We start from the raw sequence: 15654 nt of genomic DNA, 5'->3' as shown, positions 1-15654 counted from the left end.
TCTGCAGTGGGCTTATAAAGAGCCTGTGAAGTCACACAGACACAGCCAATCAGCGAGAGAGTCATCACCCATTACGAAGCTATCTCAATATGGCCAAGATCCCACCCACAGGGCAGTCCTAATATCCACAGAGATTACTTCCTGGGGTACTCAATCTCCTGTTGTGCTGTGGCACCACCCATTTAAAGGGCCCTTACAGCAAGGCTTCCTAGAGTTTTCTGAAACCCTCTTTCTTCATTTCTTGCAACATAATAGAATTCCATTATATTTATATGCCATGATTTCTTAAATCATTTCCCAAATGTCGGATACTCCCTTAAAACAAGAGTGAATTCTTCCTTTTCTGCTCCAAAAAAGTCATATTCCTATTAAACTATCAAATGCTTAGGGAGTAATTGAACAAATGATCTAGTAAGAAGTTTGTTGGTATTTATTAAAGGCTAGAAAGTATTGCCACTAGCTAGCATCAGTATCACCAAATCATAACTTAGAAAGAAATTAGCTTTTGACTTTGGGGATTATAAAACTGACTTTGCAAATAGGAAAGTTGGGTTCATGTCCTGGTTCTGCCTCATACTAGTTGTGTGGCTTTAAATATAAGTTACTTAACCTCCCTGAGATTCAGTTTCTCCTTTTTCTAAAGTAGCTTTAACAAATCTTTTGCTATCCACCTTAACCAATCAATAAGCTTTTAACACCTAGAGGCACTTGCAATATAATAACACCCATCATTATAAATGTGCATAGACATAATGCATTTATATATGTGTATATGTGTGTGTTTAAAATATAAACTTTAATACAAAATCAATACAAAGTAGCTAAATAGAAGTTGGCTAAAGAAGGAAACCTTTTTTTTTTTTTTTTTTTTTTTTTTTTTTTTTTTTTTTTTTTTGAGAATTAGGATCAGGAAAGATTTCCTATAGAAGATTGTGTCTAAACTGACTCTGGGAGAAAGAGAGATTCTCTGAAGCAGTGGTGAGGAGGAGAGCATCCCAGGCATGTGGGGAGATTCTATTCAAAGACAAGTTGACATGGAGTGCCATTTGAGGAACAAGAGAAGGCTACATTGACTAGACTGTGGAATGTGGGAAGGGATGTAATGTTTAATGAGACTAGAAATATAGCTTGGAACAAGATTGTGAAGGCCTTTCAAAGCTACCCCCAGGATTGTGGAAAGGAAAGTGCTTTGTTAACTTCAATGAATATAGAAAAGTGAGCTACTATTTTCATATTCCATTACATGCATTATAAATTAGTAATCTCTCCCTGTTTATTCCCCTGAACTCTTAATTAATGCATTTAATTAGAAAGGAAAATTTCAAAGCATCTGACTATTTAAAACATTTCAAAATCAAAATGGAATAAGATATTGTTCTTATCCTTTAATTTTGTGATTTAATATCATATTTATTTAGGTATTGCATTTTTATTTCTCATGTATTCCCTTTATCCTCACTCTACATTTTGAGTAGGTAAAAAAATATTTTCCCTGAATAATTCTCCCTTCCTTCTCTCCCCATCCCTTCTCTGTTTTAAAAAAGACTGGGCTCTAGGCAGAGGTTCCTCAGGGGCTTTAAGAATGTCAATCAGTTTCACAGCTGCCAAAGAGTGCACTAAAAAAGAATCTTGCTTTCATTTGTTTTCCATTAGAGAACACTTTTTCTCTTAGAAGACTCCTTTAAAGTGATAGGGCTCTTATGCTATATTCATGACTATGGAACTGCATCTAATTTCATGCAACACTTTCTATTAGATTTTTTAGCTCAGCTACAGATAGATCTGTTTATAGCCCCTAATTCTTATATACTCCCAAATGTATGTTTTCATAATTAATACATTAAAATGCATTGACATATATTAGGCATACATTTACAGAGTTGCAGGAGTGAGAATATTGATCTTGACTCTTCAACATTTTCTCATTATGTTCATTTTTTATTTCAGAGCAAAAATCTTTACTGAAAATGGTAATGGTCTTGAAGCTAGCATATGAATCTGATTGCTGGGAAAGGACCTGGAACTTAGGAGAGTCCTTTGTTCAATCTATCACATTATTTTTTTAAACTTTTAATAATATTTTGTTTTCCCCCAATTACATGTAAAAACCATTTAAGGTGTTCTTTTTTTGTTTGTTTGTTTTTTTCTGATGCAATTGGGGTTAAGTGACTTGCCCAGGGTCACATAGCTAGGAAGTGTTAAGTGTCTGAGGCTATATTTGAACTCAGGTCCTCCTGACTTCAGGGCTGGTGCTCTATCCACTGCTCTACCTACCTGCCCCCAAAATATTAATTTTAAAGCATGTTTTGAGTTGCAAATTCTATTCCTCTTTCCCTTTCCCCCCAGATGATATAGATTATACATGTGGAATTATGTAAAAATCGTTCCAAATTGGTCATTTTGTGCAAGAAAATTCAAACAAAACAAAACTATCTTGCTTGTCATTTCCAATTCTTAGCCAATACAAAAGAGTGGTCTACCACATTCTGCTATTTAATTTCTCAATGGCTAACTTTCACCTTTATAATGCTGGCTATTTAAGTAACTCAGGAGAACATGGCCAAAAAAGAGTTAATTTTGGAGTGTTAAGAGAATTACTGATGAGAGATAGTATTTGTATAAGTCCTATTCATTACTCTAAAAAGACAATGTAACATTCCTTCACTAAATTATTATATTTTCCCCCCAAATTTTTTTTTCAATTGGGGAGATATTGGGCATTTGCTAAAAAGTGATTTACCTAAAGTTGTCTTAGGTAAAATACACAGTGACAGGAAAGAAATTACAGCATCTGTAATCAGTGAAATAGAATTTTTAAAGTGTCTTTTATGTGCCAGGTACTGTGCTAAGAAGTGAGGAATGCAAAGAAAGGCAACAGATAGCCTCTGCTCTTGGTGCAATAGGAGTGTTAACATGCAAGTAACTATGGACAAACACAACATATATAGGCTAAACTGAAAGAGAAGGAACCAAGATTAAGAACTGGTCTATCAAAATACTGTGAACATTCTACTTGGAATAATATTTTACTCAAAGGTTCTGAGAAAGCACTTCTCATTTAAAAATGTACCTCCATTGTGGTCTTCCTCTGCTATCTCAATGGGTTAGGTTATTTTTTTCTAAACCAGTGAAGCCTGCTGATGTAAAAAGTAAGAAATTAGATGCTTCACTGCAGTCTGAGGCAACAGTAGTTTGCTTACACAAAATAAAATTAAGACAATGAGATATAATGTAAATATTACTGTACTTGTCAAAAATATTTGAGCTGTAGGGATCAAATGCTTACTCATGGTTAGAGAGATATAACATAGATATAAAATACTGTGTAATTGTAACATGCTATAGAGTATTATTATCCCTCTGTTTCATGTCATGTTCCAATTAGTAGTTCTTTTTAACCCATAGGAAAACAAAGATTCTAACTTTATGGGAGGGAGGAAATTTCTTGGTCTCATCACCTTTAGGAAGAAGTATGGTTTCTAATTATCTTTGGTATATGTAGGAGAGCTAGGGATTTAGTCTTCTGTTGTGAGATCTGAAATAGTTCAAGCATGCTGTCAGTGTAGAAGTCCTCACTATTTTTAAAAGTAGAGGAAACTTGAAAAGAGAGAGAGCACAGAGGAAAATGGGCAAGAATTCTGTATATTGGTTTGTAGCTAGTAGGGAGCTAAATGTGATCTTTTTTATTTTGATTATAGAATTTAACAGGCAAGTAAACAAAGAAACAAATCAAAACACTGGAGACTTGGTGAACAGATTCATTCTTTTAACTACATTTACACCTTATCTTCTGAAGTAGCAATCCTCAAACTTTCTGGCCTTGAAAATAATTAATACTCTTAAAAATTATTGAGCTTTTATTTATATAAGTTATATCTGTTGATATTTACCATATTAGAAATTGAAATATTTTAGTATTATTATGTTGAGTCTTGATCTCTAAGATCTCCTGAAAAGTCCTCAGGACCTCCAGAGATTACCAGATCATTCTCTGAAAATCACAATTTGAGAAAGAATTTTTTTTCATATTGGAATATGTGAATGGTCCTCCCCTTTACATAAGCAAATAAATAAATAAATAAATAAAGCTTTCTGAAAGCACATCTGCATACAAAATTTAAATCACAGAATCATAAACCAGAGAAGCACAGAATTTCTGAATTGGAGGGATTCTTAGCTGTCATCTAATACAATTCATGCAAAAATGATCCTTACTGATTTTTACCCTACATTCAACAAGAAATCATGTCTTTTTCTTACAGATCCCCAGTGAAGGGATGTGAAGACTCCCATTATCTCCAAAGCCATCCCTTGCTACTTTTGCATTGCTTTAAAAGTATTAGAAAGATTTTCCTTACATAGAAATTTGTCTCTTTGCAACTTCTATCCATTACTCCCTGGTCTACCCTCTAGAGATGAAAAGCACAAGGGTAACATTTCTTCCATTGGAAAATTTCAAATACTGAATATCAGGGCACAATATTACTCCTATTACCTGGGACTTCCACAAAGATATACTCTGAAACAGTGTTAAATAGTGCTCAAAGGGATACAACTGTTTATTAAACTTATATTTCCTAGTTTTAATTTAAATTCTACCCACTGGGTTAGCTGATGGTATATATACAGTGAAATCATTTTTTTTAACTATATTACAATCATCTATTATTTAAATGTATTAAATTCTCTGCAGATAGAATCGTAGGGTGGGGGGATTTCTGTTCAGGATTTTTAAAGGCTTTCGGAACAACTGCTTCCGTCCCCCAACTCTTGTCCCGGACCTCCAGCGTCCTGCTAGAGCTTTCTGGGTGTTGACCATGGAGAAGTTGAGATTGTCCTGTTTTGTTATATGGCTTTACCGTGATGAAGTTTGAATTTTATTAAAACTGATAGCAAACCCCTATCAGCCGGCTCAGGTCCCACCCAGGATGGCTTTCTATGTCTCTTGGTTCTCATTTGGGGCAGAGCAAATTTGCCTCACGAGCTGCATGAGTGGCAGCCAAGAAAGGGGGAGAGCGTTCCAGGTCTGGTCTGGAGGGAGAGTGGAGAGTTGAAACGGTGCCAATTCTGACCAGCTGGTCTGCCAGGGCTTCCGCGCAGCATCCCAGTGGCCCACCAGGGGGAAACCCAACTCAATCCACCAACCCCAGAGACCTGATGTGTTAGCGAACGAAGAGGAATAGACCAAATGATGGGCAGGCTCCGGTCGGCATAGAGGACTGGCCCAGCAAGCTCCTGAGGCAGGGTTTCTCAACTTCCTTTATGGAAACTTGCGGACCACAGAACTCCAGGGCTCTCCAGACTCCAAACTCCCGGGGGCCCACGAGTGGGTGTATTTGAGTGGACAGTCTCTTGTTTTCTTCCTTTTCGAAATGGAGAAAGAGTCGGTTAAAAAAAAAAGAAGAAAAAGAAAAAATGTTATTCTATGGAAACGATTTTAGTTTCTATGGAGACAGACTGCATGGTAGCTTCTGGTTTTAGAAGTGAAACTTTGCCGCGGGGAGAAAGCGTGTGTGTGTGTGTGTGTGTGTGTGTGTGTGTGTGTGTGTGTGTGTGTGTGTTAGGGGGAAAAGGAAAGGTACAAAAGGTGCCTGACTGGGCTGGAGTGGAGGAAGGAGAGAAGAATGAAACAAGATTCTGTCTGTCCTTCCCTTCGGAGAAAAAAGATTAAGGAAGGAAAAAAGAGTGAAAGAGAGAAATAAGATAGGGGAGGGGGGAAGGAATAGGGAGAGGGAAGCATGGGGGAGTTTTCCTTGGGAAGGGAGGAGGCGGGAGGGTGAGTGTGGAAAAGCTTGGCTCTGTTTCTTGTCCAGATTGCAAGGGGCTCACAATGAGATGCTTTCCGAAAACCCCGCCCCTGCATCCCTCCCTCCCTCCCTCCGGGGCTGGGGTGAATCAATTTGATTTGAGGTTCAGGAACAGCCGAGAGATGAACTGAAAAGTTTTGCCTTCCTTTCCTTCCCCTTTTCCATTTTGTCTTCTTCCCCGGACAGATGTGCAGCCACAGTAGCAGCAGCAGCAGCAGCTGTGACTTTAGACTTTCGAACTGGCTTCTCTCCTCTTCCGTCCCGCTTTGTTACCCAGCTTGATCGCCAAAGGCAGGAGATGAGAGGCTCTTCCTGGTTCGATGGCACTGAGTAGCTTCACCTTAGTTCAAAGTGGGCAAAAGCCGAACCAGGTGGATTGTCGAGAAACCACAGACCGACTGGGAGTCACCGTCACCACCCCCACCCCCACCACCATCACCGCAGCGTTTTCCTCTCCTTAGATCGGGAATAGATGGCCCCCCACCCACACATCCCTCCCTCCTTGAGCATTTGACTCATCTGCCCACCATGGGATCGCCGGCATCCTCAGCCCGAGCCCCTGCGAGATTGATTTGGAGGGCGGACCAGCACTTAGTCTGCCTCCGAGTTCCTTGCTGAAAGCTCCCGCCTAGTTCTTCTCCCTTCTTACCCCCTTGGAAGGAACCCGATGTCCTCGGAGTTTGTGGAGCTCACCGCTGCCCCTGAGCTCCTAATGTGAGAGCTAAGAGAAGAGAGAGCAAGAGAGCGAGCGAGCGAGAGAGAGAGAGAAAGCAGCCACTCCACCAGCTGAGGCTCCGCACACTTAATCGCAGGTGAGAAGAAAGAAGCGGATGCTTACCGCTAACTCCCATTCCAAACCACTAATCACCTTTGAGAAGACAGCTTTTCTTTTAGTCTTTACTTCTAATTCCCTGCAGCCTTCCCTGTTAGGCTAAGCATGGTTTCCTGAAGTTTTGGTAATCCTTCCCCCCTCTCCCCCAATCTCAGTCTCTCATCCCAGGCTACCAAGCATTAGACACTGAGTGAGGGAAGCATCTAAGGAGGGGGAGCATCGGACTGCCTTTCTCTTGCTACACCCTCCTTTGTCTGAGTTCCAGAGTCAGCATTCTCTGTTAGAGAGAGGCATTGCTTTAAATGGTAGCAGCCTCTGGCAAAGACAAAAACCTCAGGGCTTCCTGAAGCGATTTATTGAAGTAGCCCCGTCTACATAGGCGAAAAGTCAAGTGGAGAGGTGAAGCAGTGATGGGTATAATTCAGTACTGTCCACTCTCAATCCCTTTTGAGGAAAATGGAGAGATTGGCTAGATTGCTCCAGCATTATCAAGAATATTGATAAAAATTTCTGAATGAGTGTCCAGGTCCACACTGTCACTTAGCCTGTGGAGAAACAACAGTTACTGTATATTTAAGGTCACTAGATTTATTTATGTCCGCGTGATGGTTGTATCAGGAACAATGCACATCAGTTAGTATTGGTAATAGATGAAGGAAGTACAGACAGGAACAAAAAAACAATATCTACTCCCTCTTCCCCAATATCTTCCCCCACCTTCTACCTCTTCCCCCTCCTCCAATTGAATAGTAAAGGAAGATAAACTAAACTCAATGGATGCAAACCTTAGCCTGATGTTTCAGAACTGGATATGTTGTACTGTAAAGCCTTACCATGTGATACAACTTTATATTTCCTGGTTGACACAAACCTTACTAATACAATAGTAGTGATCAAAATGACAGTGCTTAAGGGGAAGAGGGATTCTAAAGAACTGAAAACAAGGTAGAGAAATTCAGAACCAGATTTTCAAGAGCTGTCAAATGGTCCTCTTTTAATTTACCTATAGTATTTTTGCAGAGAATTGTTTTGTTGGTGTTCTACACTCAGTGTCAGTTCACTATTCTTGTCATGCTTTCAACTTAACCCTACTAAAAGCACATGCTAATGCTTCCTCCCTTAAGTGATCTTTGGTTTTATAATATGATGGAAACATCTATCTGTAAAAAACCTTCATTTTTAATAGGCTACAAACATAACAATATATTACTATCTAAAGAAAGTAGACTCTGAAGCTTAGTTAAATTTCCCTTATTTCAGCAATGTATTTTACTATTATTAGGCTACCTAATGGTAGTTTTATAGGCTTTTTTTTTAATAGCTTACATTAACAGAAAAATTCTTCTGAATAGAAAATAATGTCTCCGTTAAGTGAGAATAGTAGTTAAATATGTTTTTATAATATGAACTTTGTAGAACTTTTATATTTGTAGATTACATATATGTTTATAGATGTATTAATACACATTATATAATGCTATTGGAGTAGATTATATCTAACAATATAGAGATTGGATAAGTATGGGTTAATTTGCAGTAAACTGGAACATTGATTATAATTTATTTGATGTTATAAGGCAGGAAAGCATCACTAAAGGAAAGACTTAGAATACACACACACACATATATAAAATAGAATTTATATTTAAATGACATAGAAACACTCAACCTGTTGATTCTTAATGCATAATTCAGTTAATGCCTGTGACAGTCAAAACATGAAGAAAAATAAACTCCTTTTATCAAAGTAAATTCTTAGAGAAAGATCATAAAAGTTCATAAGATGTTATTTTCTTATATTGAAATGTATCTGCTTGTTACTTTAATTTTGGAGGAACTTTTAAGTTGAGCTTTTTGAAAGCACTGAAAATTGGATTGCTAAAGTTGAATACAACCTCACTTGGATAGTTGCTCAATTATTTTATTCCATTGGCCTTTTGGCAGAGGCTCATTGGACAGTGACGGATTATTCTTGCTATACAGTGGGAGACAGATCAGAACTAATTGGTTAAATGCTATTGTTCCAGGAAAAAGAGAATGAAATCCACATTTAGCTTGGGGAATAGTTAAGAACAAATACTGATAAAGCATGAGTTCCATTTATAAAAGTTTATTAATGGAGAATTAGTGAAATAAGATAATTATAATATCTCAGTGGAATACACATTAGTCACCAAGTAGGCTGGTGTTTAATAGAGTAGGAAATTTTTTTTAAATTTTATTTCATTTGAAGGTAATTTTCAAACAAGATATTTGGAAATTGAATAGGGGGAGATTTTTATCAGGCAAAGCAAATAAGAAATTAAGTAGCAGCAACAACAAAAACCCCAAAGCAAAATGTGGACATTCATCTTCCAAAGAGACATAATTAGAATAATAGTAATTTACATTTTGTTTAAAAACAGTGTTTTATAGTTATAAAATATTTTGTACATATTATTTCATTTGCCCTTTACAATAATACTGTGAGGTAGATTATATGACTAAAATACCTATTTTATGGATGAGGAAATTGAGTCAGGTTAAGTTACTTGTCCAAGGTCACATTGCTAGTAAGTGGTAATAAGAAGTAAATCTAGAACATAAACCCCAAACTTCTGAATTCCAGTCATCAACTGCCTCCATAACAATTAATTTTTTTTGTTTTCATTAAGTTTTGCTGATATTTCAGCTCATGATTTCATATATTAATTTGTGAAATCCAAGTCAATAAACAATATATTTAATGTCTTAAATAATATCAAATAAATTATAAGTAGAGTCCTAATTTACTGCATATATATATATAATATGTATATATGTATGTATATATATTTTTGCTGAGGCATTTGGGGTTAAGTGACTTGCCCAGGGTCACAAATTATGAGGCCACATTTGAACTCAAGTCTTCCTGATTTCAAGACTGGTGCTCTATCCACTGTGCCACCTAGCTGTCCCCAAACATTTTATTAGATGTGAATATGATATATATACATGTATGCAAACACACATATCTGCAAATATAAAAGTTCCATAAGGTTTGTATTACAAAAGCACTGAGTTAGTGCTAAAGGGAAATAAAGTAGTAAAAGCTACAGTTTCAAAAAGCTTAAAAATCTAGTCATCCAAATGATACGTTTACCTATCAAAAGATTGCTAATGTGCCAAATTAATGAAAGAACCAGCGAGATCACTAGAATAGTGGTTGAGAAAACTGAATCCTGGTTCTGCCATTAATTTGCTATGTGATTTTGGAAGAGTATCTTTCTCTAGCTTTAAATTATTTTATTTACAAAATGAAAGAATTGAACTAGATGGCCTCCAAAGTTCTTTCCAGAGCAAAAAATTCAATGACTCAAGAACAAATATTTTAGGCAGCCAGAGGAAGGAGAAAGTCCCACCAACTGGGACAGAAAAGAAAGACCTTGGTAGAGCAGTTAGCATAGTACTTGGCAGTCAGCAGCTAGCATTTGAGCTGATTGTGGAAAGATGGAAGAATCTGAAAAATGAGGGATACTAGAAGAGAGAATTCTGGAGGTTAAGGAGAGGAAAACAATGTAGAGAAAGGAAAGTATTTCTAAGAAAGAGTATATGTAGAGCAGTTCAACTAGAATATATTACAGGCTTGCATATAGTAGGAACTTAGATGTTTGTAAAATTTTATTGAATGCAGGGTTTGTGGTGGAGAGAAAGAGTATGAATTTGGATAGACAGGGAGTTTTGCTGTTGTTTTAGTTGTTTTCTACCACTTTTGTGGAATATCTTGGATGTCAAACCATGGAATTTAGATTTTATTTCAGAGGTCTCCAATCAGGAGATTCCATTCTTTTTGGTAGTTCCCCACCATTGTTTATAGTTATGCTTTAATTTTTCATTAATGTTTTCTTCATGAGTGACACAGATCCCCTCTCTGCTATATATTTAAATGACTATTAGATTATTAGAAAATATTGGAATAGTTACTCAGTTCAACAAATATTTATTAAGAACTTGCCTTTATAAGATCTTGAAAATATTTCTGAGATATTTTGAAAATTATAGTTCAAAATTATAGATTGTAGACAAGTTTGTAGAAAAAGGGGTTTATGGTTACTATGAATCCTGAGGATAAATCTGATATCAGTGTATGGGCAAATAAGTTACATTTGAGGATGGTAGAATTCAGTTTGGTTTTTGCATTTAGAGGTCCAAGGTAGGGATGCCATAAGAAGAGGCAGGGTAAGGGTATAGAAGTATGGCTATAATGCAGGTAGAAATATATGGCTATAATGTGGGGCAGGTCAATATTCAGAAACTCTATGAAACAAAATCAGTTAGGTATAAAGTCTGATTATACAGGTCTAGATTTAGATTTTGCAGTTCAACTTAAACAAAACAAATAGGAAATAAAATTTAGACTGAGAAACAGGGAAATAATTCCTAGTATCTGGAACAAGTAAACAGATCAATATGATACTCCAATCAAGTTTGACTCTTGCACAAAAAAAAAAACAAACAAACCATGATCTATCTGCCAGATAAAACTTACCAATTACGGGCAGTTTTTCAGACTGAGAAAGGGCTCTGCAGTTTTTAAAAACAACTTGAACAAAAAAAAAATATTAAAATCAAAAATATGCATTTTTGCATCATTCAGAATCTTAACCAAGCCAATATCTCTCACAGTTCTTTTTTTTATTTTAAAAAGAATGAGAAAAAAAAATCTCAGTTTTGATTAAGGAAAAGCAACAATAATTAACTGCTTTAGAGATCAGATATAATGACAATCTATGTTGCCACATGAAAAATAGTTTTTCCTGCAGATTTTAGTGATCATAACAGAAGACAAGATCTCCTTGGGGATCCTCCCATTCTAATAGAGAATATTCAAAGATAACTTGAAAATTTGTAGTCTGAGTTATTAAGAAAATGATGGTGCCATTATATAAATAAGGAAGAAATCAAGAAGCAAGTCAGTGTATAGAAAGAAAAATGAGCTTGGAATGCTAAATTCATAGTTCTGAGTTCCAATTTTGATTGGATGCCTTATCACATTGATGCCTTATTATATATGTGGCCTTGGGTTTGGTTTCAATTTAGTATCTGCAAAATAAAAGGGATAGACTAGGTGGAAAATGGTTAGAGTGAGGGACTTAGATTCACTGAATTCAAATTTAGCCTCACATACTTACTAGCTATGTAAATATGGGTAAGGCATTTATCTGCTAGTTGCCTTAGTTTCCTCATATGTAAATTGGGGATAATAATAGCACCTTCATCCAAAGATTACTATATGAATAAAATATTTGTAGTTATTTTCTATACATATTATATTTAGCTAAAAGTACTTTATAAATGAAATCTATTATTATTATAATTATTATTATGAATTGTCCTCTAAGCTCCCTTCTAGCTCCAGATTTATGATTCTATAAAAAGTTAAGCTCATTTTTCAATTTGTAAGACATTTATTAAGCATCTTTGGTGTACAAGATTATGTGAGATTATGTGATTACTATTCTCACAGAGCTTAGATAACGTATATGAAGCACTTTGTAAATTAGATTTCAACATAAGTGACAGCTATTATAAAGTAGTAATTTTGGGGGAAATACATTATAAATTCAAGTTAGGAAAAAATTAAATGTATAGGAGAGACCAATATTCTGGAAGTATCAAGGAAGGATGATTTCTTCTGGTGGGGAGAGATCAGGAATTGCAGAATGGAGTAGCAGAAAGAATGAGATGAGAAGAATTGTTACTAATTATATCACTTTGGACAAGTCACAATCCCTCTGGGAGAATCCTAAGGATATCTGGGTTTCAGTTTCCTTATTCATAAAATGAAGATAGAGGAACAGCTGACTTTTGAGATCACTTCAAGCTTTAATGATTACCTGAATTGCTCTTTGAAAGAAAAGATAGCTTTTAGGAATGTAGGTTAGAATAGGGAAGGTCAGCATCCAGAAATATGCACCATGAAAGAAGTCACAGTTGGGGGGATTATGATAATGTATTTAGATATGTATAGAGAATGTATGTATATAGGGTTCATTTCAGGCATGGATATCATGTGTTCAAATCATGATGACGGGAGAGAGAGACTCTCTCTCTCTCTGGGAGCAGAAACATTGAGTACTCTCCCTGGACTGTAATATTTGAGGTGAGATGGGGACATTCAAATGAAATTGTCCAGAAGGCCTTGGCAGAAGATTTGGTGACCAAGACAGTCCTTTCCATAACACAAAATTTCTGTAGTTATGCCAAATAGGTTGCCAGGCTAGATTTTTAGAAGATTTACTTTTATTCATTGATATAAATTGGGCAGAAAACTTTAGGTACTGGAACTGACAATATTTTCATTTATAAAGATAATTGTTACCAAAATATTTTGCATACATAATATAATCATAACACATATGTATTTGTGTTTCTTCTTATAGATGCTGAAGAAAAAACCCATCTATTTTCTAATGGACTACATTAATTAACAACATTTTATTAAGCACCTGCTATGGGCTACATACATGCTAGATGCCAGAGATGCAAATATAAAGAATGAAACAATCATTCATGCATAGAGCTTACATTGTAATGGGAGAGATAACAAACATGTATAAAAGCATATTCAGCGTAAAATGAAAAATATACATAATAGATACAAAATAGATGAATACAAATTTTGGTAAGGAGAGTCCTTACAGTTGGAGACATCAGTAAAATTTTTATGTACAGATGGGAAGATAGTGATTGAGTTGCATTTTGAAAGAGGAAAAGGGGAATAGGGAAGAAGTGTATTCTAGGTATTTGGGATGACCAGTAGAAAATGGAGCTTGTGTGAGGTACAGAGAGAATTCAATTTGATTGAATCACAGTGTATATAAGATAGAGTTAGATCCAGTATAGTCGGAAAGATAGACTGCAGCCATATTGTATAGGGTTTTAAAAGCTAAACAAAGAAATGCTGAGGTTACATATCCAATCCAATAAACATCTATTTAGCACCTACTGTTTCAGGCACTCTGCAATGCATGCTGGGGATTCAATTAATAATAATAACAAAAAAGAGCCCCTGTCATGTGGGACTTACAGTCTAATGGAGGCAAGACATGAAAAAAGTTAGGAAAGGGATTGGGGGAGAGGTGAGACACTAGGGGCACTTGGTGTAGGGACATTTTATTCAATAGAGTTGAAACCAACCAGAGCAGCATTTGCAGAATAGAGTGAGCAGAAATATCCAGTTTTTATCCTTTGTAAAGGAAGGTACTGGGAAGAGTTTACTCTCAAACTCTCTAATTATTAGAGAGGAGAGGAAGTGATATCTATAAGAGCTTGAGTTAGCAGCATGGTATTGAGATTAGAGGTGATAAGCTTAACCTGAGAGGGCCATCTTGATCTATAAGTCAAGAAGAACAGCAGATGCAGAGTGGAGAGACCCATTCATATTCTTAATGATATAAAGTTCACATCCACTCACTTTGGCAATAATTGCCCAAGTATGTACTGTGTGTTGTGAAGTGAATGTTTGTGGGATGATGAAGAAAGAAGAGAGAGGATGCAAAAGAAATAAAAGGTATAATCTTAAAGAGCCTATGATTTAGGTAGAGTTAAAAATACTTGCAAATCAGATGTTTGGGATTTAGAAACCATTTCCCTACCAGAGCTTGCCTCATTGTGGTTTTCATCACCTAATGCCTTAAAACTTCTTTGCAGGAGATTCCCCAGACTCTATATTTCTTCAAATAGATTGTTGTAGCTCTGGTAGGGGCACAGAGTTTTGAAGTGGTAGCGGCTGGATGGAAGGTGGGGTTAGGACAGGAGAATCAATTATAAATGGGGCCACCAAACCTTTCTAGGATTAATAAGTTGAGTGCCACCCCTCCTATACACTATGGACTATGTCAGCTATCTCACAGAAGCCCAGTGTGGTAGGAAGAAATGCATTCGGGACTTGAACTGCTGATCTTTTATATTCAAGTTTATGAGATTTCTATTACATGGAGTCTTTAGGAATGTTATTATGGCAAAATGAATGAATAAATGATTAATACAAAAGCATTTCTTACTACATTGTTTATTACTATATACCAAGGACTATACTAAGTGCTTGGGATATCAATTTGAGAAGGAAACATTCCCCACTCTTTATTACTTCACAATCTTTTGGAGGAAACAAGACATAAGTGAAAATTCATCTGAATGGTGAATGGAAAGTCTCAGAAGTTCTAAGTTTTCATCAGCAAGGTGGTTGTTAAGAGCTGAGTTATTTCAGTCAAATGAATTCTGGGTTTCAAGTTAGGATCACATCTATACTTACTACAGAGAGATCTGGGACTCCCCTGGATCCAAGTCATTGTGGTGGCTCCTGTGGTTTGAAGCAAGAATTCAATTAGAGGTGGGAGACAGTAGGAGTATAGAGACTGTTAGGAATGACAGAGGTGAGCTTACACAGGATGGGAATTTTCTCAGGGCCAAGACTTTTCTCAATGTAAAATCAGTGTAGGTCAACTTAAAGATATTTCCTTGCTTTGTTTGTACTGCTCGCAGGGATTATCTCCCTGGTTTTCCTTTTCCATGACTATCACCTATTGCTTTCCTTCCCTATCCATTCTTGCAACACAATACAATTTCACAGCTTGTCCTCTGCCCTATCTCTGATACAGATTGGAGCCATTAAAAGTTTTCTAAGGATTTTTCCTGCTAGAAGCTAGAAATAGTTGGGGTTAAAAATCAAAACATTATTCCTAGTCTTCCCCCCCATTAAAAGTTCCACTTAGACTTGATGGGGGGAACCCTGAAACTATCCTGACTTTGGCTTAAATGCTTGTGAAACACTCCTTGAAGGGGAGAAACTCTCCTAGAACTCTGGAGAAACTCTCCTGGGAGAGGCCTGCTTCAGGGAATCAAGATAAAGTGGTTTCATTCTGTTATCTTGGTGGGACTAGCTACATTCACTATTGAGTTGAGTCGGGGACTACTCTTACTTAGCTCAAACTTAAGTGTTCTCATTTAGCTGGAGATCTAGATTTCTATTGACCTCCATGGAGCTGAAAATCG

At 36.4% G+C, this 15654-nt stretch overlaps 1 protein-coding gene across 1 annotated transcript in view; it reads left to right on the top strand.

Moving 5' to 3' along the window:
• The first annotated feature begins 6005 nt into the window (after nucleotides 1–6005).
• Nucleotides 6006–15654, top strand: part of TMEM200A (transmembrane protein 200A) — a 143914-nt gene continuing 134265 nt past the window's right edge. The window contains exon 1 of the mRNA XM_074309858.1: nucleotides 6006–6619. The gene's annotated coding sequence lies outside the window, so the exon portion shown is untranslated. The remainder of the gene's footprint in view (nucleotides 6620–15654) is intronic.

This window comes from Sminthopsis crassicaudata, chromosome 4 (assembly GCF_048593235.1).
Source record: "Sminthopsis crassicaudata isolate SCR6 chromosome 4, ASM4859323v1, whole genome shotgun sequence".
Taxonomy (NCBI): Eukaryota; Metazoa; Chordata; class Mammalia; order Dasyuromorphia; family Dasyuridae; genus Sminthopsis; species Sminthopsis crassicaudata.
This window is presented reverse-complemented; position numbering and strand designations above follow the sequence as displayed.